This window comes from Herpailurus yagouaroundi, unplaced genomic scaffold (assembly GCF_014898765.1).
Source record: "Herpailurus yagouaroundi ecotype Mexico unplaced genomic scaffold, PumYag 67700, whole genome shotgun sequence".
In the NCBI taxonomy this organism is placed as follows: domain Eukaryota; kingdom Metazoa; phylum Chordata; class Mammalia; order Carnivora; family Felidae; genus Herpailurus; species Herpailurus yagouaroundi.
Genome location: NW_024420499.1, coordinates 3474352 through 3500323, shown reverse-complemented (window position 1 = coordinate 3500323; position 25972 = coordinate 3474352). Strand labels below are relative to the sequence as shown.

At 38.7% G+C, this 25972-nt stretch overlaps 1 long non-coding RNA gene and 1 other non-coding gene across 2 annotated transcripts in view; both read right to left on the bottom strand.

Moving 5' to 3' along the window:
• Positions 1 to 717: 717 nt before the first annotated feature.
• The window catches only part of LOC121025743 (uncharacterized), a 61137-nt gene continuing 35882 nt past the window's right edge, over positions 718 to 25972 (bottom strand). The window contains exon 2 of the long non-coding RNA XR_005788138.1: positions 718 to 946. This is a non-coding gene — a long non-coding RNA (uncharacterized LOC121025743). The remainder of the gene's footprint in view (positions 947 to 25972) is intronic.
• On the bottom strand, positions 21693 to 21765 carry TRNAK-CUU (transfer RNA lysine (anticodon CUU)). The gene has a single exon. It is a non-coding gene; the product is annotated as a tRNA-Lys (tRNA).

Below are 25972 nucleotides of genomic sequence, written 5' to 3'. Positions count from 1 at the left end.
TTGGCAGGAGCAACCCAAACATTCAGATAAGGGGTCTGAAACTACATTCCCACTTCTTTGAGATGAATTTCTGAATTACCCTTATCCTGAGCGTGCACACACACACACACACACACACACACACCAAGCTCCATCGCAGCCTGTTTCATTGATGCTTACCTTGAGCTTTTCAGCCCCCCTACTAGCCCTAGTTCCTATCATTTCTTTGGTGCCTTGGCCTTACTGCTTCTTTACCATCTGGCCCACTTTGTCTCCTGGATCCCTGCTCTCCTCTTTCCGGCTTCTGGCTGCTCAGAATGATTTCCTGGGATCTCACCTTTCTGGGTGTGTCTCAAGATCCTTCCCTGTTAACTGCCTGCCACCGTCAGTCCTGGTAAGTGCAGCCAGGCCCTCTAGGGACCTGTCCTTTCGCATGGCTCTGGTGTCAGAGAATTGAACACCGGATAATTGTCATTTGAGGGGAGTATACTATCACCCACCAGCCCTGTTCCTTACTCTGTTATTCATCTGTTTTTCCCACAAACTCATTGCCATCTGCAGCCTCTTTATTTACTATCTACAAAGGCCTTTCGATTGTGTAACAAGAGAAATCCTGTCACAGACATAGACTCATAGATGAAGGAAAGCATAAATGTGTGCACATATGTGTGAATTTGTTTCTGGAAGGGGGGCAGCTACCTGGTCAGCCATCAGGTTGCCCTTAGGAATGGAAAAGAATTCACAATGAAAATCATGTGTATTTTCAGGTGAGTAGGACTATACATAATGCAAGTTAAATATAACGTGTTGCCTAGTGGGTGTAAAGCGCTCCGTTCTGAAGTGTAAAAATGCGGGTTACAGGTTCTCAATTTTTCAGCCTGCAGCCATGAAATTTCCTCCAGGGTTCGGCCCACTGGGCAGAGCAGGAAAGGAGATGAATTCTCAAGTGCAGACCTTCAAAACTGTCCTGGAAAGAGGAAATACAATGTAAGGGCTTTGGTATTGTCAGTAAAGATTTCTTTCAATGCACATCACTGCCAAGCACGTGATAGCCATTCAATAACATTCTTATTGAATTGATTCAGATCATATAATTCTCAACAGACAGACCTGGACTCCTACTTCACTAAGTGAATAGTGAACACACAGTCCTAAGATTCACTAAGTAAAGAGAGACTACCTGCTGTCCAGTGAATCAGTTACGAATTTACATTTGGCTGGTAGTTACAGAATGTGGAAAACAGTGGCTCAAACAAATTGGGGGTTTATTTTTTTCTCCTTTAGAGAAAATCCAGGACCGGTATGGCCGAAAGTCTGAAAGCATCTCTCTTAGTACATTTATCTTTCCTTCCATTGCTGCTGCCTAAATTCATCACTTTCTTGTGGAGCTTTTCAAAAAGCCACAAGAAGGGGCCAGTATGGGCCAACTTCTCAAATTTTCTACCATTTTTCTTAATGCTACAGCCTTGGTTGATGGTTGGTTTAAGATTTTTAAAAAATATTTATCCATTTTTGGAAGACAGAGAGAGACAGAGCACAAGCAGGGGTGGGCGGAGACAGAGGGAGCCACAGAATCCGAAGCAGGCTCCAGGCTCCCAGCTGTCAGCACAGAGCCCGACGCGGGTCTCCAAGTCATGAACCACGAGATCATGTCCTGAGCCGACGTCGGACGTTCAACCGACTGAGCCACCCAGGCGCCCCAGTTGATGGTTGGTTTAAACTCCAAGTAGAAGTCTAGCTCCAAGGATGAGAAGTAAAGATTTCAGCAGGAAGTGTGTGATCCCACTGCTTGAAGTTTTCTGTAGCTGACTCCATCAACTTTTGCTCAATCTGTCCTCATCTATACCTTCCTGTCAAGGTTTTTGCTTTCTTTCTCTCCTTTACTTAATCAACATCAAATTTATAGAAAGGATAATCTATATTAACTTTTCAGCCCACAAAAATCTGGGCAGGTCTGTGTAGCCACAGTTTTCTCAAAAATCTGGATAAAGAGAAAACTTTGATTTTGCCTGAGTTAGAATGCAGATAAAAATAGGAATTTGCTTGATTTATCAGGACTATGGTTAACAGCACAGCCATGCTGTTTCTATCTCAGAACAAAGTAAGATTCCCCCCATAAGCCTTATGTTTTAAGGATACAAAGTGTAATTGGGAAAATATTCAAGGGATTATTTCCTTCTACCTTGGCCCAAGTTTTCTGACCTTTAACAACAAACATTTCAGTGTATATTATTTGGGTACAAAAAGTACATTAACAGGTTAAAGTGTATTGAAAAATTCCTAAGTATGTGATCATATCAACTATCTTCTAAGGTCATATTTTCTGGATTTAACTATGAGTGATTTATTTCTATAACCTCAAATATATAGGAAAACATACACTGAAATCCAAGATCACTTATCCCCACCTTCCTAAAGTACCATATTTCAGGGTTCCCAGAAACAAGATGCTCATAAATATTCCCTAAGAAATTAGAAAGCCATCGACCCCCCACTTTGGAAACTACTGAATACTGCAAGGGCTGTGTGATCAGCTGCTTCTGCAATATAATCACTTCCAGCACGGTACAATAATTGATAGGACAATCAATCATGAACTCTGTAACCTAATCAGCCTGAAGTAGAATCATGACCAAAATGCTAAACTTGATATTGACAATGTTAGAATCAGAAAGAAGGGGCGCCTGGGTGACTCAGTCAGTTAAACAGCTTAAACAGCATCTGACTCGGTTTCGGCTCAGGTCATGATCTCACAAGCTGGAGCTCTGCATAGGGCTACTTTCATGAGCTTGAGCCCCACTTAGGATACTCTCTCCCACTCCTTGTCTTTTCCCTGCTCATTCACTCACTCACTCTCTCTCTCTCTCTCTCTCAATAAATAAATAAATAAACTTTAAGAAAAAGAATCAGAGGGGCACCTGGGTGGCTCAGTTGGCTGAGCGTCTGATTTCTACTCAGGTCATGATCTCATGGTCTGTGAGTTCGAGCCCTGCATAGGGCTCTGTGCTGACAGCTCGGAGCCTGGAGTCTGCTTCAGATTCTGTGTCTCCCTCTCTCTTTGCCCCTCCCCTGCTCTCACTCTGTCTCTCTCTCTCAAAAATAAATAAACAAAAATTTTTTTAAAAAGAATCAAAAAAAGTCGAAGATAAGCATCCATGTTAAACCCTACTAATCTGCTATTCACTTATTGGATAAAACATATTTTCCTGAATTATCTGTTTGTTGTCACAATTTTCTTTGCTAGTAGGAAACCTATCCATGGCATAGCTTGCCTTCACCTCAGAGAAAGAGCTATAACCCTTCCACACCAAGCAGGCTTACTTAAAATAACTGAATGGGAAAATAGGTTGGTACATGTCAAAGCAACTTCATAAATGGGGGGTAGCAACTTCATAAATGGGGGGTAGGATTGCAATGACATCATGTATGCATATTCTGATAAAGACCCTAATTTTAAGCTTTCAGTATCAGGAATGTTCTGCTTGATTTAACTGCATTAATATCACCATTAAACACATGAGATATTCCTGCTAAAAATTCTTAAAAACCTATGGTTCTATGTTACAAGTCCCTAACTTATTGATTCTTCTATATGTTCAGCTATTCCAAGGAAGGAGGCAAATCACACTGGCTTGTGATCAATAGATCATTTTAAAGTAAGATTATCATTGGGGCACATGGGTGGCTCATTTGGTTAGCTGTCTCTTCATCTTGGCTCAGGTCTTGATCTCAAGATCCTGAGTTCAAGCCCTGTGTTGGGCTCCATGCTGGGCGTGAAGCCTACTCAATAAATAAGTAAATAAGTAAGTAAATAAAGATTATTATTATTGCAGATGCTCATAAAGATGGTGAAGATAATCACACTTGTTTTCTGTTTGCTCAATGAGATTTTTTAAAAGTCTTTTTTAAAGAAGTTTATTTGTTTTCAGAGAGAGAGGGAGACGGAGAGAGCATGCAAGCAAGGGAGGGGAAGAGAGAGAGGGAGAGAGAGAATCCCAAGCAGGCTACATGCTCAGCACAAAGCCTGACATGGGGCTCGAACCCACAAACCAGAGATCATGGCCTGAGCTGAAATCAAGAGTTGGACGCTTAACCAGGGGAGCCACCCAGGAGCCCCTCAGCGAGGTTTTTCAGAACATCTTTATTGAAGAAAAAGAATATCACATAAATTGTGCATCTTTAAAGTACAGAACTTGTTAAGTGTTGACAGATGTATACACATGTGAAACCATCCCCACAATCAGGATGATGAACGTACCTGTAACTCCCAATGTGTTCTCTTGTCCCTTGGGAGTTCTTCTCTCCCCTTCCTCAAGAAACCACTGGTCTGCTTTCTGTCAATATAAAATTAGTTTGTATTTTCTTAAGATGTGTATAAATGGAATCATGAGAATGTGCTCTTTGGGGCCTGGCTTCCATCTTTCAGCAAAAGTATTTTGAGATTCAACCATGTTACTGTATCAACAGTTCATTCCTTTTTACTTATGAATAGTATTCCATAGTATGGGCATATACCACTTTGTTTATCCACTCACCTATTGATGGCTATCTGGCTTGTTTCCACTTTTGGGCTCCTACACATAGAGTTGCTATAAACATTCATGTACAAATTTTTGTATGGACATAACTTTTTGGTTTTCTTGGGTACATATCTAGAGAGGGAATGGGTGGATCATACGGTAGCTGTGCATTTAACTTTTTACAAACCTGCCAAACTGATGGTTGTATCATTTTACATTTCTACCTGCAGGGTTATGAGAATACCAGTTCCTTCACGTCCTTGTCACTATATGTCATTTTGATAGGTGCAGAAGTGTTGTAGTTTATGGTGGTTCCAATTTGCAATACCCTTAATGACTAAGGCTGTTTACCATCTTTTCATGTGATTATCTGTGATCTGTGTATCTTCTTTGGTGAAATGTCTGCTTAAAACTTTGGTTTTTATTTTTATTGGATCGTTTGTTTAAATTTTTTTTTTCAACGTTTTTCTTTATTTTTGGGACAGACAGAGACAGAGCATGAACAGGGGAGGGGCAGAGAGAGAGGGAGACACAGAATCGGAAACAGGCTCCAGGCTCCGAGCCACCAGCCCAGAGCCCGACGCGGGGCTCGAACTCACGGAGGGCGAGATCGTGACCTGGCTGAAGTCGGACGCTTAACCGACTGTGCCACCCAGGCACCCCTGGATCGTTTGTTTATTGTTAAGTTTTGAGTGTTCTTTATATATCCTGGATGCAAGTCTGTTATGAAAAATATGCTTTACAAATATTTTCTCCCTGTTGGTAGCTTGTCTTTGTAGTTTCCTAATAGTATCTTTTGAAGAGCAAAAGTTATTATTTTCCATGACGTCTCTGATCATTTTTTAACGAGTTGTGCTTATGGTGTTGTATCTAAGAGATTGCTCTCAAACCAAAGGTCACAGAGAATTTTTCCTATGTTTTCTTCTAAAAGCTTCATAGTTTTAGGGTTTGCATTTAGGTTTATGATCCACTTTGAGTAAAATGTTGTATGTGGAATGAGGTTAGATTGAGGGTTGGGTTGTTTTTTTTTTTTTTTTTTTTTTTTGCATATGGATAGCTGCTTGTTTCATTCCTTTTTTTATTGAACTGCCTTTGTACTTTGTCAAAAATTAATTGTCCACATAGGTGGGCTTGGTTTTGGACCCTCTTTTCTGTGCCAGTGACCTGTTCATCTATCTTGATGCTAATACCACATTGTCCTCAGTACTGTAGTTCCATAAGATTTGAAATCAGAGAGTGTTAGCCCTCAACTTTGTTATTGTTATTCTTTTTCAGAGTGTTTTTGGCTTTGGTCCTCTGTATTTCTATATACACTTTAAATGTTTATTTATTTTTAAGAAAGAGAGAGAAAGAGCAGGGGAGGGGCACAAAGAGAGGGAGAGAGAGAATCCCAAGCAGGCTCCATGCTGTCAGTGCAGAGCCCAAATTGGGGCTCAGTCCCATGACTCATGAGATCATGACTTGAGCCAAAATCAAGAGTCAGACACTTGGGGAGCCTGGGTGGCTCAGTCAGTTGAGCATCCAACTTCAGCTCAGGTCATGATCTCCTGGTTTGGGAGTTCAAGCCCTGTGTCAGGCTCTGTGCTGATGGCTTGGAGCCTGGATCCTGTTTCGGGTTCTGTGTCTCCCTCTCTCTCTGTTCCTCCCCTGCTCGTTCTCTGTCTCTCTCTGCCTCTCAAAAATAAATAAACATTAAAACAAATTTAAAGAGTCAGAGGCTTAACCAACTAAGCCACCCAGGTGCCCCCTCCACATATATTTTCAAATCAACCTGTCAATCAATTTCTGCAGAAAAGAAACTGAGGTTTCAATTGAAATTGTGTTGAATCTATAGGTCAACTTGGGGAGAACTGACCTATGAACAATATTGAATATTTGAACCCATTCTAACAGGTCTCTTAAAAAAATTTTTTTTTAAATGTTTTATTTATTTTTGAGACAGAAAGAGACACAGCATGAGCAGGGGAGGGGCACAGAGGAAGACACAGAATTCGAAGCAGGCTCCAGGCTCTGAGCTGTCAGCACAGAGTCTGACATGGGGCTTGAACTCACAGACCGTGAGATCATGACCTGAGCCAAAGTCGGACGCTTAACCGACTGAGCCACCCAGCTGCCCCGCTAACAGGTCTCTTAATTAAAGGATATCTTTAATTTGTCTCAGCAGTGTTTTATAGTCTTCAGTCTTACACACTTTTTGTTAGCTTTATCCCTTCCTAAATATTCATCCCTAACTCTTCATAAGTGTTTTTGAGCCCTAAGTGCTATCACGTCATTGCTCTTTAAGTTTCAATTCTCGGGGCGCCTGGGTGGCGCAGTCGGTTAAGCGTCCGACTTCAGCCAGGTCACGATCTCGCGGTCCGTGAGTTCGAGCCCCGCGTCAGGCTCTGGGCTGATGGCTCAGAGCCTGGAGCCTGTTTCCAATTCTGTGTCTCCCTCTCTCTCTGCCCCTCCCCCGTTCATGCTCTGTCTCTCTCTGTTCCAAAAATAAATAAACGTTGAAAAAAAAAATTTAAGTTTCAATTCTCGATTGTTCACTGCTGATATATAAAAATGCAATTGATCTTCGCATAATGATCCTGTAACCTGAAACCTGATAAACTTATGCATCACTCCCAGTAGCTTTTTTGTGGATTCCATCAGACTTTCTACATAGACTTTCATGTTGTCTACTAATAAAGGCAGTTTTATTTTTTCCTTTCCAATATGGAGGCCTTTTATTTATTTATTTATTTACTTAGCCTGATTGCTCTGGCCAGAACATCTAGTATAACGTTGAAAATAAGTGATGAGAGTAAACGTTCTTGTCTTATTCTTTTTAAAAATTTTTTTAATGTTTATTTATTTCTGAGACAGAGAGAGACAGACAAAGCATGAGTGGGGGAGGGACAGAGAGAGAGGGAGACACAGAATTAGAAGGAGGCTCCAGGCTCTGAGCTGTCCACACAGAGCCCGACCTGGGGCTCGAACTCACAAACTGTGAGATCATGACCTGAGGCAAAGTCAGTCGCTCAACCGACTGAACCACCCAGGCGCCCCTCTTGTCTTATTCTTGATCTTAGGAGGAAATCATTTACTCTTTCATTAAATATGTGCTATGTATATATTTTCATAATTGCTATTCATATGAGAAAGTTTTCTTTCCTGTTTTGCTGAGAGTTTTAATGAGAAATGGAAGTTGAATTGTGTCAAATGACTTTTCTGCATCTACTGAGATCATAATATGTTTGTGTATGTATTAATTTGTTAGTATGAGGAGTTGCACTGATTACTTTTGAATGTTAAATCAACTCTGTATTCCCGGGATAAGCCCAACCTTGTTGTAATGTATTATCCTTTTTATATATTGTTGGATTCAATTTGCTCAAGTTTTGTGAAAAATATTTGCCTCTACGTTCATAGAGATGTTGATCAGTTATTTTTAAGTTTATTAACTTATTCTGAGGGTAAGAGCAGAGAGAGGGAGAGTGAATCCCAAGCAGGCTCCTAACCATCAGCATGGAGCTGGATGGGGGCTCAGTCTCACAACCCATGAGATCACGAACTGAGCCGAAATCAAGAGTCAGATGTTTAACTGACTCAGTCACCCAGGCACCCTGATCAGTGATTTTATTGTTTGTAATGTTTTTGTCTGGTTATGGTATCAGAGTGATGCTGGCTTCACAGAATGAGGTAGGAAGAAGCCACTCTTCCATTTCAGGGGAAGAGCTTTTATAGAATACATATTATTTCTTCCTTAAATGTTCGATGGAATTCACAAGTCAACATTTTTTCTCATGTAAATTTTTTTAACATAAAAACACATACAAGAAACAAACATAAAGGCTTTTTGTGATTTGGTTAATGTTTACATATAGCCATAACTTTTCTAAAATTTTGTCCTGTAGGATCATTAGTTTTTACTGTATTCAATTAGACAGAATGAAACTCCTGCCCACCCATATACATTTTTTTTAGTTTATTTTTTTTGAGAGAAAAAGAGAGAGTGGGATAGAGACAGAGAGAGAGAGAGAGAGAGAGAGAGAGAATCCCAAGCAGGCTCCAAACTGACAGCTCAGAGCCCAATGTGGGGCCTGAACTGTGAGATCATGACCTAGGCTGAAGCCAGATACTTAACCAATTGAGCCACCCAGGCGCCCCAGCCACCCATATACATTTTTACTAATTGTACTGAGATGTAATATACATACATATATATATATATATATATATATATATATATAGCATACAATTCACCTGTCTAAATTATACAATTCGGTGTTTTTTAATATAGTCACAGAATTGTACAATCATAACCATAATCTAATTTTAGAACATTTTTATCACCCCCAGAAGAAACGCTATTACCCATTAGCAGTCACTCCTCACATACCCCTCCCCAGTTTTCTGACAAACACTAATGTACTTTCTGTGTCTAAGGATTTGCCTATCTGAACATTTCATATAAATGGATAAATGGAATGACAGACTTGGTCTTTTGTGGCTGGCTTCTTTCATTTATCTTGCTGTTTCAAAGTTCATCCCTGTTGTAGCATGTATTAGTATTTTATTCCTTTTCAGTGCCTAATAATATTTTATTGTAAGCACCTACAATTTTAAGGAAAACACTTTCAACTTATATTTGATACACTAAGGCAATAAAAAAAGTTAAATTCTTCAGTAAAAAGAAATTTGCAGGTTCCACTCAAGACGGTGGGTTCACAAGGATACCAGGAGGCTAATCACATTAACAGTGGTAAATAAAATACATTCTTTTTTAAAGTAAAAACAAAAATATGTAACAAAGAAAAAAGAGACAAACCAAAAAACAGACTGTTAAGTACCGAGAACAAACTGAAGGTTATGAGAGGGAAGGTGGGTGGGGATGGGTGAAATACGCAAAGGGGATTAAGAGGAAAATTATCACAATGAACACTGAGTAATGTATAGAATTGTGGAATGACTATATTGTACACCTGAAATTAATATAACACTATATCAATTATATTGGAATTAAAATAATATTTTAAAAATAAGAAACAAAAAAATAAAAAACATAACACAGATTATAGTGATGGTTGCACAACTCTGTGAATATATTAAAAGCCACTGAATTCTAACTTTAAACTTTAAGTCGTATGATATATGGATTATATCTCCATAAAGCTATTTAAAAAATTAAAAAAAATTTTAATGTTTATTTTTGAGAGAGAGAGAGAGAGACAGAACGCGAGCGGGGAGGCGGGCAGAGATTGAGGGAGACACAGAATCCGAAGCAGGCTCCAGGCTGTGAACTGTCAGCACAGAGTCTAACACAGGGCTCAAACCCACAAACCGTGAGATCATGACCCGAGCGGAAGTCGGATGCTTAACCCATTGAGCCACACAGGTGGCCCCCTAACAATTTTTTTTGTTTGTTTTATTTATTTTGAGAGAGAGAGAGATAGAAAGCATGAGTGGGGAAGGGGCAGAGAGACAGAGAGAGAGAGAGAGAGAGAGAGAGAGAGAATCCCAACCAACCTCTGCACTGTCAGTAGAGGCGGATGCGGTGGGGGTGGGGGGCTCAAACTCCTGAAGGGTGAGATCATGACCTGAGCCAAAATCAAGAGTCAGACGCTTAACTTACTGAGCCACCCAGGCGCCTCAAATCTATTTTTAAAAGATATAAGAGGGGGCGCCTGGGTGGCTCAGTCGGTTAAGCGGCCGACTTCGGCTCAGGTCATGATCTCACAGCCCGTGAGTTTGAGCCCCGCGTCGGGCTCTGTGCTGACCGCTCAGAGCCTGGAGCCTGTTTCGGATTCTGTGTCTCCCTCTCTCTGATCCTCCCCCGTTCATGCTCTGTCTCTCTCTGTCTCAAAAATAAATAAATGTTAAAAAAAAAATTAAAAAAAAAAGATATAACAGATAAAATCTGTTCACCAGGAAGGGAAGGGAGGGAACAATGGGCAGGAAGCTGAAGCCCCAGGTTTGTGTGAGTTGCTCTCAGATATATTCTACAGCCCACATGTGCACACAATAGTCTACAGTTCATTGCTTACTACTTCTTTAGGAGTTCTATTAACCATGTTTGATGTGGAGAGAATCACAAGAATTAGGACTATAAAATATCCTTAAATAGTAACAAAAGAACATGTTTATTCATCCTTTTTCTGTACTCAATAAATATCATCTTAGGATCCACTGTGCACCGGGCACTATTTGAGGGACTAGTGATCAGTGATGTGCAAGGATGATCACAGTATGTGAAAAAATATGCATAAAAACAAAACTGATAACACAGCTTCCAAAATGTAATGTTGGGCCTTTCTGCGGTTTTCCAATTTTCTAAAATGAACACGTATTTCTTTTCTTGTCATGTAAATTTTCTCCAGAGATTATTTTTATTTGATCAGAGGAGGGTCAACTGTTACTCAAAACAGTTAATTCTAACCAAGATCTCAAGTTATTCCTGTAGGTTTTTTTTTTCTTGTTTTGTTTTATTTATTTATTTATTTATTTATTTATTTATTTATTTGCTTGCATGCTTCTTTGTCTACATATCCATTTATGTATTGGGGGAGGGCGCAATTCTTCTTAGAAGAAAAGGGAAGTGTATTAGTTTACTTTTGCTGTGGACCAAAATACCACAGCTTAAAAAAACACTTTTTTTTTTTTTTAAACTTCACAGCTTAACAAACTACTGTTTATTTCAGTGAGTGGGGAGTCTGGGCACAGAGTAGCTGGTTTCTCTTATCATCATCTTGCTAGGCTGAAATCAAGGTATTGGCGAGGCTGAGGTCTTACCTGGGGTTCTAGGCTCTCCCAAGATCGCATGGTGGTGGAAGCCTTCATTTCCTTGCAGCTGTTGCTTCCTCTCCCTGATTAGGTCAGTTCCACCCTGAATCATCTCCATTTTGAGCAACTCAAAAGCAACATCATCTTAATGAAATTAACCATGTCTTGCATATACAAATTCTATTGCCACGAATAGTATAAAATATTGAAAGGGACAAAACAGTATTAGTGGGTTTCTTGTCCAGTGTACCCGTCAGGGTTATTGCCACTTTCACTGTCTTTCAATTATTTTCTAATTCTGAGCTGTAGGTTACTGAAAGCACTACAAAACATTTTCCCCTATTCCGTATGCAAATGAATGCTGTTAGTAGAGAGACAATGGATTCCCACCCCCAGCCCCTCCCCCATTAAAAAAGCCAGGTTTGAATCTATTCGTCAATTGATTTCATAAGCTATTTCTGCTCTTTGAATTAGCCTTGAACCAATAACATCTTTTCGGCTCTTTCATTGGTGAATGAGTTTAACAAAATCTTTGACACATATTCATTTCATATTTGTATGAGCATCATGATTTTACCTTTAAAAATGTATCCTTTAACACTACCTATCTTTCAAATTCCAAAGAATTTTTTTAAATATTCAGTTTCAGCCATGATCATTAGCCTAGCAAAGGATTTCTGTGCATGTCATGAGCCAACCTTTGTGATGTTGATCATCTGTTGTGGCAAGTATTTTGCTACTTCCTTGCTTGATATATTTAAAAACTGCCTGTTTCTGTTTTTAATTTTTCAATCATGCATACTTGATGTAAAGTCATGTTGGTAAAGTAATGGCTGCATAAAAGCCTGTAATGCAGGCTTTTAAGAAATCGGAGAATTTGGTCCCCTATGATTCTGTACCTTACTTCTTGACATCAGGATAATGGGGAAAAAATGTTAATTCTCCTTCAGAGTTCATTATTTAAAATGTGCTTCAGTAATCAGTCTTTTCTGATTCCATAATTCCACCTACCAGTTTGGTGTGGAGAATTTGGCTTTTTAAAATACAAGCATGTTATTATTATTTTTTTTTTCGGCTGAAAGCTAAATTTCCAAAAGAAATAAATCAAATGCAGCTTTTTGAAAATTGGAGCTATTATGCGAAGATGATGTATCCTTGCAGAGGAAAAGAGCAAAGCACTTGGAACTAATAGAATTGGCTGAACAGTGGGATTTTTAAAAGGCCCTGGCTCATTTCCTGGCTGACCTCTCTCACAGCATAATGCAGCAGTAAATTGGAGTGGCATTTGAGTAATACAGACTCACACATCCTTGACATATACTAGTTCCAATCATAATGGTTTACATAGTATTTATTATGATTTTATTCAGCTTAAAATGTGTAGGAACATGCACTCACAAATAAAATTTAATATTGGATTATGTTTTCAAAATTGATTGTAGTAGTAGATGATAACTATGTTCCCTAGCAACAATAACATTGCCTAATTTATGAACACTGACATTAGCCAGCAGAATCAAAGCAGCCTTGAGAAAATTTAAGGTGACAGACATGCCGTATTATTGAACTCCACCTTATTAGGACTAAGAAAACAAAAGATTCACTCAATCATCCCTTTATCCTAGGTAGTTGTTATAATAAGGCTTTTTGTTTTGTTTTCTTTCTTCATTAGTATTTACAACCCCAAAAAAGGGAACTTAATTATCTCTTAGATTTCATCAATATTCCAAAAAGTCTAGCAATGCTTTGAAAACCATCACTTACCCAGTCATTAACAGAAATTGGTAGAATGCATGTACCTTTATAATCACTGTTAGGGGAGACTATGTGCTGAGGTCTCAGATTATATTCACAAAGCTGGCTTGGTGCCCTGTAGACAGAGATGCTTATGTGTATAGATAACAAATCACGGCTGTGTCTCCCTGATTGAATAGTAAGTTAGGGACTGCGGTCACAAAAAGTAATTACACCATGATTTTTGCATCGGAGAAGTTTACAGTCTAGTGGGGAAGACACTGGTATATTAATTACCATATAAAACCTGTAATGTAGGGGTGCCTGCGTGGCTCAGTCAGTTGAGCGTCTGATTCTTGATTTCAGCTCAGGTCATGATCTCAGGCTCGTGGGACTGAGCCCCAAGTCAGGCTCCAGGCTGTGCATGTAGCCTGCTTATAATTCTCTCCCTCTGCTCCCGTCCCCTGCTCATACTTTCTCTCTCTCTTTAAAAAAAAATAAAATAAACCCTATAATGTGGACATACAGAAAGTGCTCTGGAAAACCAAAGAGAAGAGTAAGATGAAATAAAGAGAGGGATAATAGAAGTGGAAGAGGCAGTCACCAGAGGCAACTTTGGGGGAGGGTCAAAGAATTACCAAGCAGGAAGGCCATTTCCATCAGAGGGAACAACTTTACTAACATGTATGTACACTGGCCTTTACATTACAACAAAAAATGTACATTGTTTTTCATTGCCATTCCAAAAAATACAGTTTCCTCGGCTCCTCGAAAAGAAGTGATGGATTTGGTTTCCCCTCTCGGCAAGTCCGTAAGCAAGATGCTTTTATGTCCTGAATACAGAACTAAATAGGCATGCATTCCAAACCAGAACTAGCCATAGCTACTTTCGTTGACAAAAAGATGTTAATGTTAATGTAACGAGTGTTAATTTTTTACTTTTTTTTATTCTCAATATAACAACCATATTGCAAGTTTCCCCAGTATTTCAAAAGAACATTAAGTGAGATTTTTTTTTAGCGATCGAGTCTGCATGAGTGGGGGAGGGGCAGAAGGAGAGAGAGAATCTCAAGCAGATTCCATGTTCTCTGCATGAGTGGGGGAAGGGCAGGGGGAGAGAGAGAGAATCTCAAGCAGCTTCCATGCTCGGTGTGGAGCCTGATGGGGGCTCGATGCCATGTCCCTGGGATCATGACCTGAGCCAGAATTAAGAATGGGACACTCAACCCACTAAGCCACCCAGGAGTCCCTAAGTGAGATTAAAAAAATAATAATTTATTTTCTGAATGTCTTATCTAGATATAGTTGGTCTAAGCATTTTTCCTTTTTAGGAAAAATCCTAAGGATACCCTTCTAAAATGTAGCATGCTTCAATTTCATACCTGAGGTACTTGTTACAAACCCTTAAACTTCCACTTAGTGAATCAGAATATATGAAGATGGGAGGGGGGGTCCACAGGGATTTGTATTTGCTGCGAATTCCTCAGGTTATGTTCAGATATTACTGCTTTATTTAGCCTAAAGGTACAGCTAAGGTGGATCTGCTTCCTAGAGCACCACAGAACTGAGAAGCAATTGCAAATCAATTGCCTGAAATTTTTTTAGACAGGTTTACCTATGGATATAACTATAAATATGAGAAAGGGTAAAAGAAAAAGTTTAAACTTGTTTTATTATGTATTTACTTATTTATTTTTATGTTTGTTTATTTTTAAGAGGGAGGGAGGGGGGAGGGGCAGAGAGAGAATCCCAAGCAGGCTTCTCACTGTCAACGCAGAGCCCGACGAGGGGCCCAATCTCACAAATCGTGAGAGCATGACCTGAGCCAAAGTCAGATGCTTAAGTGACTGAGCCACCCAGGCACTCCAAAACTTGTTTCATTTCTTAGTAAGAGTAAGAATTCACAGAGCACATATTTACTCAAAAATGATTCTTCTCATTTTAAGAAAAAGGCAGCTACACACAACAGCAAGTAACATCATGTTGCAATTTGCAAGGGTAGGGGAAGAAAACTTCCTCTCCACCCTCTTGGGTTCTGTCCAGGGGATACGTGAATTAAATTGACAAAAGACATATTAGTAACAGAAAAACAGTATTTATGCATGCAGTGTACATATATGAGGGGGGGACTTAGTGATGGATAACTCAATGGGGTAGCTAGAATTTGTGGCTTACATCCCTAACTTAGTAGGGGAAAGGGAGTGGAGAAAAGCCTTTTACGGGGAAAAAAATAGGTTTCTTTAGGAAAGGCAAGTGAGTTTCTAAAGGAACAAATACGAGATAAAAAAGTTTGTGATAATTTTGTTTATGCAGCTGTGAGTGGTCTTTCTGTCTTCTTCATGGCCGTGAAGCTTACCCCAGAGGAGATTTATGGCAAGGTTTACTATTGGTCTCCCTCCTGGCAGTAGAAGCCTCCCCTAAGAGGGAATTTATGGCAGTCTTCATTTCTCGGAAGTTTCTGTTTTTAAGGGAAACCGGTAAGGGAAGTTTTCCGAAGGCTTTTTTCTGCATCTCTTGACTCTCACATGTCTCCAGCTTAAAATGATCTTTATACCAACTATAGGGTTCTGGGTGTGTCCCTACACACAGCAAAGAGCCATTTTGGAATGCACCGCGTTCAAGTATTAAAAGTCAGAGCATGTAGTTTTGCTCTGAAACAGGCAAACAAAGCAAGGGTGTATACAAATAACTGGGCAAGGCACATTGAGTATCAGATACTAGTGAGAACTGAAACCAGTGTAATTCTCTATCCCTGTATTAAACAATTCTAAGAGCAGGCATATTTCCCTGTCACTCTGTTAAATAACACTGACACCAGGCATACTTTCCTGTCCTTAAACTGGGATGAGGCATAAGAACTTAGAGTCTCACTGCAGGAAATATTTGCACTTAGAAGATCAGGCAACTAAAATAGCTTCATCATCAAGATCCACTTCAAGATCCTCATCCTTGCTGTGCTCACACCCAAACTATTTTGTCATAACCTCTGCCTAATCTGTGGCGGATTCCTGCCTTCAAAATCACCTGAAAATCACCCACTCCAGGCTCTAAAACCCTAAAACACCTTATAAACACCCTTCCTTAATTTCTCCATTTGAGGACAGTACTTTGGATTACTCATACCATAGTAAGTCTAATCAACTTAGTATCACTTGATCAACAGGTTGTTCTGTAAAGGCTGTGAAACACTAAAAAAAGAAAGGGGGTGGGGCACCTGGGTGGCTCAGTCGGTTAAGCGGTTAAGCGTCCGACTTTGGCTCAGGTCATGATCTTACGGTATTGGGGTGCCTGGGTGGCTCAGTCGGTTAAGCATCCGACATCAGCTCAGGTCATGATCTCATGGTCCATGGGTTTGAGCCCCACATCAGGCTCTGTGCTGACAGCTCAGAGCTTGGAGCCTGCTTCAGATTCTGTGTCTCCCTCTCTCTCTGTTCCTCCCCTGCTTGCACTCTGTCTCTGTCTCTGTCTCTGTCTCTCTCTCTCTCTCAAAAATAAATAAATATTTTAAAAAAGTTTTAAATTATAAGGCATATTTGTGAGAATCTATTTCTGGGTTCCATATTCTGTTCTGTTGATCTACATGTCTAGCCCTTTGCAATGTCTCATGTTAACAGAAAGAAAATTGAGATCTAGCTTTGCATTGATACAACATTGGTAGTAAAATTTCAGGAGCTTTTATTTTTCTTATGAACAAACCCATCAAAGTTAAACCAAACCTTGGCAAAATTTCAATGCATTTCACTGCTACTTTTCAGATTCAGTATTATAAACTAAGGCAAAAGAAAATTCTCTTTCTGAAAATCTTCTACAACTTTGTGCAGCCATTAAGGGTTTGTCTTTCTCTGTCCTTTTTTTTTTTTTTTACATTCTGGAATAATCAAATGCTTTAAAGAAAAAAACCTAGTCTCTTTATACCTTGATAAGTAAAAATGCAAGCATTACTTTATATACCCAGATTTCTTTATTACTGTTGTTCCTATTATATTCATATTAATTGTAACCTTTAATGAAAATAACCAACTTCTATTTTACAGAAAAAAACTGGTAGGTATGTAATAGAAAACTGTTGTAGACTAGCAAAGCTTATAAGTGCACACGTTTATATAGCCTCTCTTTTATACCTTAAATATCTCTTTTATACCTTAAATGAACATATCTGTTAACATGACCAAAGACATAGCCACCCTATAGCACATTAAAAAATAAGCAAACAGGGGCGCCTGGGTGGCGCAGTCGGTTAAGCGTCCGACTTCAGCCAGGTCACGATCTCGCGCTCCGTGAGTTCGAGCCCCGTGTCGGGCTCTGGGCTGATGGCTCAGAGTCTGGAGCCTGTTTCCAATTCTGTGTCTCCCTCTCTCTCTGCCCCTCCCCCGTTCATGCTCTGTCTCTCTCTGTCCCCAAAATAAATAAAAACGTTGAAAAAAAATTTAAAAAAAAATAAGCAAACATATATTAGTTTGAAATTATGTTTAGTAATAATTTTTTCAGTGTTCCATTTTACTTAGGAATTATCTAGCAATCAAAGATTATTCATCAATTAGTTTGATTTGATAGTAATCAAAGTCTTTAATTTACATAAGGATCTTGAAAATTATGTTCAATAATAATTGAATTTGAATGTTCAAAAATAAAATTAGGTTCAAAATAAGCTACAAAACATAATTACAGTTGATGGAAAAAGTTTGTCAGAATAAATATAAAATTTAGTAGATGACAGACACATTCACATTTTTCACAATCTTAAAAATTATGCAGGAGTTATATTAGCTTGTTTGATTGGTATTCTAAGATAAGAAGCTTAAGAAACTCATATTAAGTAGTCTTTTCATAAAAGACAAAAATTTTATGAAAGTAAAACATAAGGTTTATTATACTTAATATACATTTGAGAAAAAGACGTAGAGTTGTTTTCTTCTCTTTCTTAAACCTAAATTATCAAACCAATAAAAATTGTCCAAGAATTCTTTTTTTTTTTTTAATTTTTTTTTTCAACGTTTATTTATTTTTGGGACAGAGAGAGACAGAGCATGAACGGGGGAGGGGCAGAGAGAGAGGGAGACACAGAATCGGAAACAGGCTCCAGGCTCCGAGCCATCAGCCCAGAGCGTGACGCGGGGCTCGAACTCACGGACCGCAAGATCGTGACCTGGCTGAAGTCGGACGCTTAACCGACTGCGCCACCCAGGCGCCCCCAAGAATTCTTAATTATGTAAACATGATTTATTATGTTTACCCAGGCTCAGTTGGTTAAATATCCAACTCTTGATTTTGGCTCAGGTCATGATCTCATGGTTCATGAGATCACACCCCTTGTTGGGCTCTGTGCTGACAGCACAAAGCCTGCTTGGGATTCTCTCTCTCCCTCTCTCCTTGCCCCTCCCCCCACTCATACTTGTGTGTCCTTGCTCTCTAAATAAATGTCAAAAAAAATTTTTTTTAATAAAATGTTTCTCAGCCATTTTTGTAAGGATTTTACAAATGTATATACATTTGAAGTATTTGAAGTTCATTTAAAAATTTTTCTTTCCTGTAAAGAAATATTAGATTTATATAAGTGCTTTTTTATCTATAAATAGGTTATGGTTGACTACCTTAAAGAGACATTATAACTGAATTTATTATTACCTGTCATAGGAAAGTATTTCATACCATATGAAAGAGAAAAGATTACTCAATTTACAGAAATACAGATATAAGGAGAATTTACTGCTTCAGTTTTGCAACTTCTGCAATAGATCAAGAGTAAACACATGAACACAAAAGCTCAGTCTGGATATGGAAGAGCTGTTCTCGTTCACAGTGGGCAGACAGTTCTTAATTGATTGGCATTCAGAAATCAACAAACAAAAAGACTAAACAAACCAGATTCTCTGGTTCTCAACCAACAGAGAATAGCTCTCCACCATTCATCCAGTGGAAACCACCAAATGGTCAGACAATAACCACAAGCTGCCAATCATTGCTACCACCAAGGGGGAATAACTTTTTTATCATATGCAAATGAGAAATGAAGATACAAGAATATCTAGAGAGAAGAAAATAAAACCTATAGAAAGAGACTAAACAAAGTTCAAGTTCGGTTGCTACTTGGGATTCACCCTGACAGCCAGAAAAGTGTACTTGGGCTTAAACAGACTTCAAGGGGCATTTCTAACACAATGCAGTTTACTTGTCTCCATAAGGTGGGTCAGTTTGGGCATCTTAATGCACCTCTAAAACTGTCAAAGTATAATTTTCAAACAAATGAAATCATAACACTTGGGCAAATATAAAATGAACACGTCAGATTTTATTTAACTCATTAATTAATGAAGGGACCATTAAGATGTCATGACTGGGTCAAAGACCATCTTATTTTATTTTATTTTTTAAAGTTTATTAATTTATTTTGAGAGACAGCACAAGCAGGGGAAAGGGGCAGAGGGAGAGAGAGAATCCCAAGCAGGCTCCATGCTCAGCACGGGGCCCATCATGGGGCTCAGTCTCACAAACTGAGATCATGACCTAAGCTGAAACCAGGAGTCAGACACCTAACAGACTGAGCCACCCAGGCACTCCTGAAGACCATTTTAAAACAATATTAATAGGAAGATAAGATTGCTGGATTAGATAGGAACTGGGTAATGTCCAATAGGGCTATACAACTTTGGAATTATCTGTCTACAGACAATAATTATTTGCATTTAGGATAGACAAAAATCTACAAGTTAACATGAAACTTTACTAAGTTTGAAACCTTAAATAGTTGACACTAAGTTGAATGAGTTATTATACTAGGTCCCCCAGACCAGGAATTGGCAAATTACTTGTGGGTCAAATTTGGCCACTCTCATTTGTTTACATGTGATGTATGCTTGCTTTTATGCTACAACAGCAGAGTTGAGTATTTTTGAGACCATATGGCCCATAAAACCAAAACTATTTACTTTCTTGACCTTTACAGAAGGAGTTTTCTGATCATTCCCGTAGACAATCCTTGGGTGGCCTTCACTTTCTTATGACATTGAAAATTCCTGGCCCCACTCTTCGCAATATTTCTAAGTTTCAGATAATTTTTCTAATGCTGCTCTGATTCTGCCATGGTGGAAGTGCTCTCTCCCTCTTTTGTGTTCACATATTTATTTGCGTCTCTCATAATATTACACTATGGTATTATGATCTTTACTAGAGTTAAGTTTACTAAGAACATCTGTTCATCTTTGTATTGGCACATCGCACAGTACCTGGCAAACAGTAGATATTCAATAAATCTTTATGGAGATGAATTGAAACTAGACTAAAATGTGAGGGCGTCTGATGGCTCAGTTGGTTAAGTGTCCAACTCTACATTTCAGCTCAGGTCATGATCTCGTGGTTCGTGAGTTCGAGCCCCGCATCGGGCTCTCTGCTATCAGCGTGGAGATCCCCTGTCTCCCTTTCTCTCTGCCCCTCCTCTCTTTCTCTCTCTCTCAAAATAAATAAATAAATTGCTGTAAAAAAAAAAAAAGAGTAAAAGGTGAATGTGAAGCTCACAGAAGCCTGGAGTTTGGGATTACTTAGGGAGAACCCCAAAAAGGGTAACTGAGAGGTGAATAAAGTCCTATGTAAAATTATATAAGTGCAAAACCTTATAAATTCTTCTGCTGAATTTATTATCTTGAAAGATACAATTACTTATCTATAATGTACCATAGTTTCTTTATCTTTGTGATATGAATAGTATTTGCCAGTCATTTGATTATTTGAAACCTATGATAAATAATAGCATTTTGTTAGCACTTGTTCTTACTAGAAATTAACACATTTGGTCAGTAAAAGTTTATCCAGTATTGAGAGTGGCAAAATTTTTGAAAACCATGTTTATGTAGTAAACATGTTGTGACAAAGGAGGTTTTGTCACTTTCATCTGTAACATGTAGTCTAGAAGATATAGTTTAGATTATGAAATTTTCAGTTTTCCAGAACATTTGGATGGTTTATGTAGACAAGCAGACTGGATGTTACCTTTAGTGTCCTAAAAATTTCAGGTTACCATGAAAATTGTACTCTACTTAGTAAATATCATCTGAATTCATTTGAAATATGAGTTTTATTCTATCATGGGGGATTAAGAGATGGCTAGGTAGCATATGCTATTATTTTTATCTTATATATGAGAAGTTCAAATATAATCTTATTGCCATTAGCTGGCCCTGACTGACCCTGGCTCATCTGACATTAGGCTAAATCTTTCTGCTAAGAAACTATCAGAAGATGAAAACATAGTATTTCAGCTTGAGATGTTTATAAAATGTATGATTTTCTTTTTTAAAAAGTTAATTTAATTATACTTAAAATATTGTACTACCTCTTCAGCTTTACCTGAGCCTATATTTTCATCTGAAGGGTTTTAATAAACCTTTGTGTCTTAAGGGATCGTTCAATTAATGTCAGATGACTAGCTTTTTTTTTTAAATCCAGCCTCATCTGCCAATTTAAAAAAATTTTTTTAATGTTTATTTATTTTTGAGAGGGAAAGTGAGACAGAGCCTGAGTGGGGGAGGGCCAGAGGGAGGGAGACACAGACTCAGAAGCAGGCTCCAGGCTCTGAGCTGTCAGCACAGAGCCTGATACAGGGCTCGAGCCACGAACCGTGAGAACATGACCTGAGCCGAAGTCAGACGCCCAACCGACTGAGCCACCCAGGCGCCCCTAAATTTTCATCTGCCAATTTTTTAAAGTTAATCTCTACACCCAACGTGAGGCTCGAACTCACAACCCTGAGATCAAGAGTCACATGCTCTACCAACTGAGCCAGCCAGGTGCACCCACCAAGACTAGCTGTGTTTTAAAAAAGTAATTAAAAGGGCTAGTCATTTCAGATATTTATGTGAGCATATGATTTAGTTGATTTCACAATTAACAATTTAACTTCAGTAAAAAAAAAATAAAAATCCCTCCTAGTTTTCTCCATGGGCTTGTCTAACACAAATGAATACCAATTAAAGTATGATCTTTCCACTGGGGTTAGATCATCATTTTTCTAATTATAGTATAAATTCCTCAATGGAAAAAAAAAACCTCTTCATCTGTAAGGAAGTAATTCCCAAAAGAAATCTTATATATTATAGAACACTAATTATTATGCATGTCTCAATACCTTTGCCAAAGGAGTCACGTACCAGTCAACACATTAAACTAGCAGAGGTTAAAGGAAAGATAACTACATTGGGAACAAGTAAAAGCATTACATGTACAAAATAACTCAATTGGCTTTATGTAGTCTTGATTTTGCTTCACTAAATTTGGAGTGTTTTTAAATATGCTTTCTGCTATTGGGCAAACTTAAATGTTCCCCATTTCATAAAATACAATGCACTCTGGCTCACTCTCCTTTAGTCTGATGTCTGTAAGAAATGGATTTATTGCTCATGATAGAATTTGGGTGGTGATGTAATCACAGCCCCTAGACTATTGGCTAGGCTTTCACATTATGATTTAACCAGACATTAATAAAGCCACTTCATTCATACTCATCACAGTAGCTTAATTATTTGTGTGGTTATTTGTAAAAATTAGTTAAGTTGGCTGAAATGAATTGACCTTCATCCTGTAATCCATTCATTTCTTTCACTTAGAGATGGATTATGAGTTCAATTAGAATGAAAGTACATCACATTTATTTTATGGAATCTACTTTGAATAAGTACAAATACAACGTCTACTGTAAATACAAAGTCATATTCTGAATGCAGTAAGTATAAATGAAATTCATTGATTACTATGTAAATGATTAAAAACTCCAAAAACAGTAATTATCATATATCTCTTTAAGTCAGTGTTTGACATGTTATATTGCCAGAAAGATATTAATTCCACTTGTATATGTTGCCGTCCTGGGTATTATTCACAGACAGTAAGAAAAAATGTTTCCTGCCCCTAGATGTTTATTAGTTATAAGGGGCGCCTGTGTGGCTTGGTCGGTTACGTGTCCAACTCTTGATTTCAGTTTAGGTCGTGATCTTGTAGTTTGTGAATTCAAGCCCCACATCAGGTTCTCCAGTGCAGAGCCTGCTTCGGATTCTCTCTCCTTCTCCCTCTCTCTCTGCCCCTCCCCTGCTCTCTCTCTCTCTCTCAAAACAAATCAACTTAAAAAAAAAGGATCATGGGGCCCCTGGGTGGCTCAGTTAGTTAAGTGTCCAGCTCTTGATTTTGGATCAGGACATGATCTTATGGTTCATGAGTTCAAGCCCCACCTTGGGCTCTATGCTGACAGCATGGAGCCTGCTTGGGATTCTCTGTCTCCTTCTCTCTGCCCCTCCCCTGCTTACACTCTCTCTCCTGAAATAAATAAATAAACTTTTTTAAAATTTAGAGAAAAAAGGATATTTAGACATTTAGTAGCTATGCAAATCACCACTGACATAGACCTGAATGCTTTTTTACATCAAAATGACATCATAAGGGGCACCTGGGTGGCTCTGTCGGTTAAGCATCCAACTTCAGCTCAGGCCATGATCTCAAGATTCGTGAGTTCGAGCCCCGCATCAGGCTCTGTGCTGACAGCTCGAAGCCTGGAGCCTGCTTCAGATTCTGTGTCTCCCCCTCTCTCTCTGCCCCTCCCCCGCTCGCACTCTGTCTCTCTCAAAAATAAATAAATGTTAAAAAAATTTTTTTTAATGACCTCATGATGTCTCAGAATTGGAAGCGAAGTCATCTAGTCCAGTGTCTTATGCATTGCAGCAATCTCACCTATAATTTGACCGATAGGTAGTGTCACATAGAAAACAATGGGCTTCAGAGTCAGACTTGAAATCAAATTCTAGCTTTACCATTTGTGAGCTGTACGACCTTGTCCCTCTCCCCTAACATGGCTCTTCATCTTGTAATCTTTAGAATCGAAATGATGATTCTAAATGGGTGATATTTAACTGAAGCAATCACTATGTGGGAGCATTTACATATTAGTTACTGTTCCTCATCTCTCATATTGAGGGTTTCCTAGGCTACAAGTGTTAATTTTCTAGTATAACCTAAAACGCTTTGTATTTATGAGGCACAGTTCAATAGCACAGTGACTAAAATACGTAACAGCTGAAGTTTATCTTTAGCATACTCAGTTTCCCCTTCTTGCAAACAGCAAACAGGTGGAAGAGAAAAATAATAATTTTGGTCTAATGCAGTGCTCTGTAGAGTTTTAATTACATGCTCCAAGATTATACTTTTAGGGACCATTTCTTTTTTTTTAATTTTTTTTAATGTTTTATTTATTTTTAAGACAGAGAGACAGAGCATGAGCGGGGGAGGCGCAGAGAGAGAGGGAGGGAGACACAGAAACCGAAGCAGGCTCCAGGCTCTGAGCTGTTAGCACAGAGCCCAACACGGGGCTCGAACTCACAAACTGTGAGATCATGACCTGAGCCAAAGTTGGACACTCAACCGACTGAGCCACCCGGGTGCCCCTTTTAGGGACCATTTCTATAGGTTGTTAATTACAAGTCCCAGTCAGTAAAAATACTTACAGTACTCCCCAAATTTAGTTATAATTAATATACAGGTATTATTGTACTGCTATGTCCATTATGAAACCTACTCAGAAATGAGAAATTGTAACACAAGATAAAAATTAATACAAGGGACTGGTATCAAAATGTATAACAAAGTCTCACAATTCAACAATAGAAAACAAATAACTCAATTGTAAAATGGGCAAAGGATCTGAATAGATATTCCTCTAAAGAAGACAAAAAAATTAGCCAATAACTACATGAAAAGCTGCTAAACATCGTTAGTCATAAAGGAAATGAAACTCCAAACCACCATGGGATACCACTGCATACTCACCAGGTGACCATAATCAAATAAATAAAAAAATAACAAGTGTTGGCGAGAAGGTAGAGAAAGTGGAACCCTTGTACATTGCTGGTAGAAATGTAAAATGACACCGCTGCTATGGAAAACAGTCTGGCAGTTTCTCAGAATGTCAAGCATAAAGTTATCATATGATCCACAATTTCACTGTTAGGGATATACCCAGGAGAATTGAAAACTTATGTCCAGGGGCGCCTGGGTGGTTCAGTCGGTTAAGCGTCCGACTTCGGCTCAGGTCATGAGCTCGCGGTCCGTGGGTTTGAGCCCTGCGTCGGGCTCTGTGCTGACAGCTCGGAGCCTGGAGCCTGCTTCAGATTCTGTGTCTCCCTCTCTCTCTGACCCTCCCCCATTCATGCCCTGTCTCTCTCTGCCTCAAAAATAAATAAATGTTAAAAAAAAAAAAAAAAACCCGTATGTCCATACAAGAACTTCTACAGGAATAGCACGCATTATTCATATTAGGTCAAAAGTGGAAGCAATCCACATTTTTATCAGCAGATGAATAGATAAATAAAATGCGGCATATCCATACAGTGGACTATTTTTTGGCTTTAAAAGCAATGAAGTGCTGATACGTGCTACAACATGGATGAACCTTAAAAACTGTGTGCTAAGTGAAGGAGCCCATATTTAAAAGACCACCTATTATACAATTCAATTTATGTGAGGAAAATCTATAGCGACAGATAGATTAGTGCGTCTGAAGATGGGGTAAAGACGGAATGGGGGTGACTGCTAATGGGTATGTGGTTTCTTTTTGGAATACTGAAGATGTTCTAAATTAAGATTCTGGTGATGGTTGCGCAAATCTGAATGTACTAAAAGCCATTGCCTTTAACACTTTAACCAGGTGAATTTCATGGTATGTAAGTTATATCCCAATAAAGATATGTAAAAAATGAAATAAACAGAATGAACTAAGTATCTAAATAAAAGGTCTTGTTTTCCTTCCCATGCCCCATAGATCATTTTGTACATACCCACTTTGGAAACCTCTGGTCTAAAAGCATTCCTCAGTGGTCCTGAAAAGAATACTGTATTGGTTGTCAAAACTGCAGATTACATGATTGAGAGCCCAATAGTAAATGGTTGAAGAAGGAAAAACACCAACTTAACAGTCCCCTCAAAATATTGATTTGGATCTCAACTGACCTTCATTT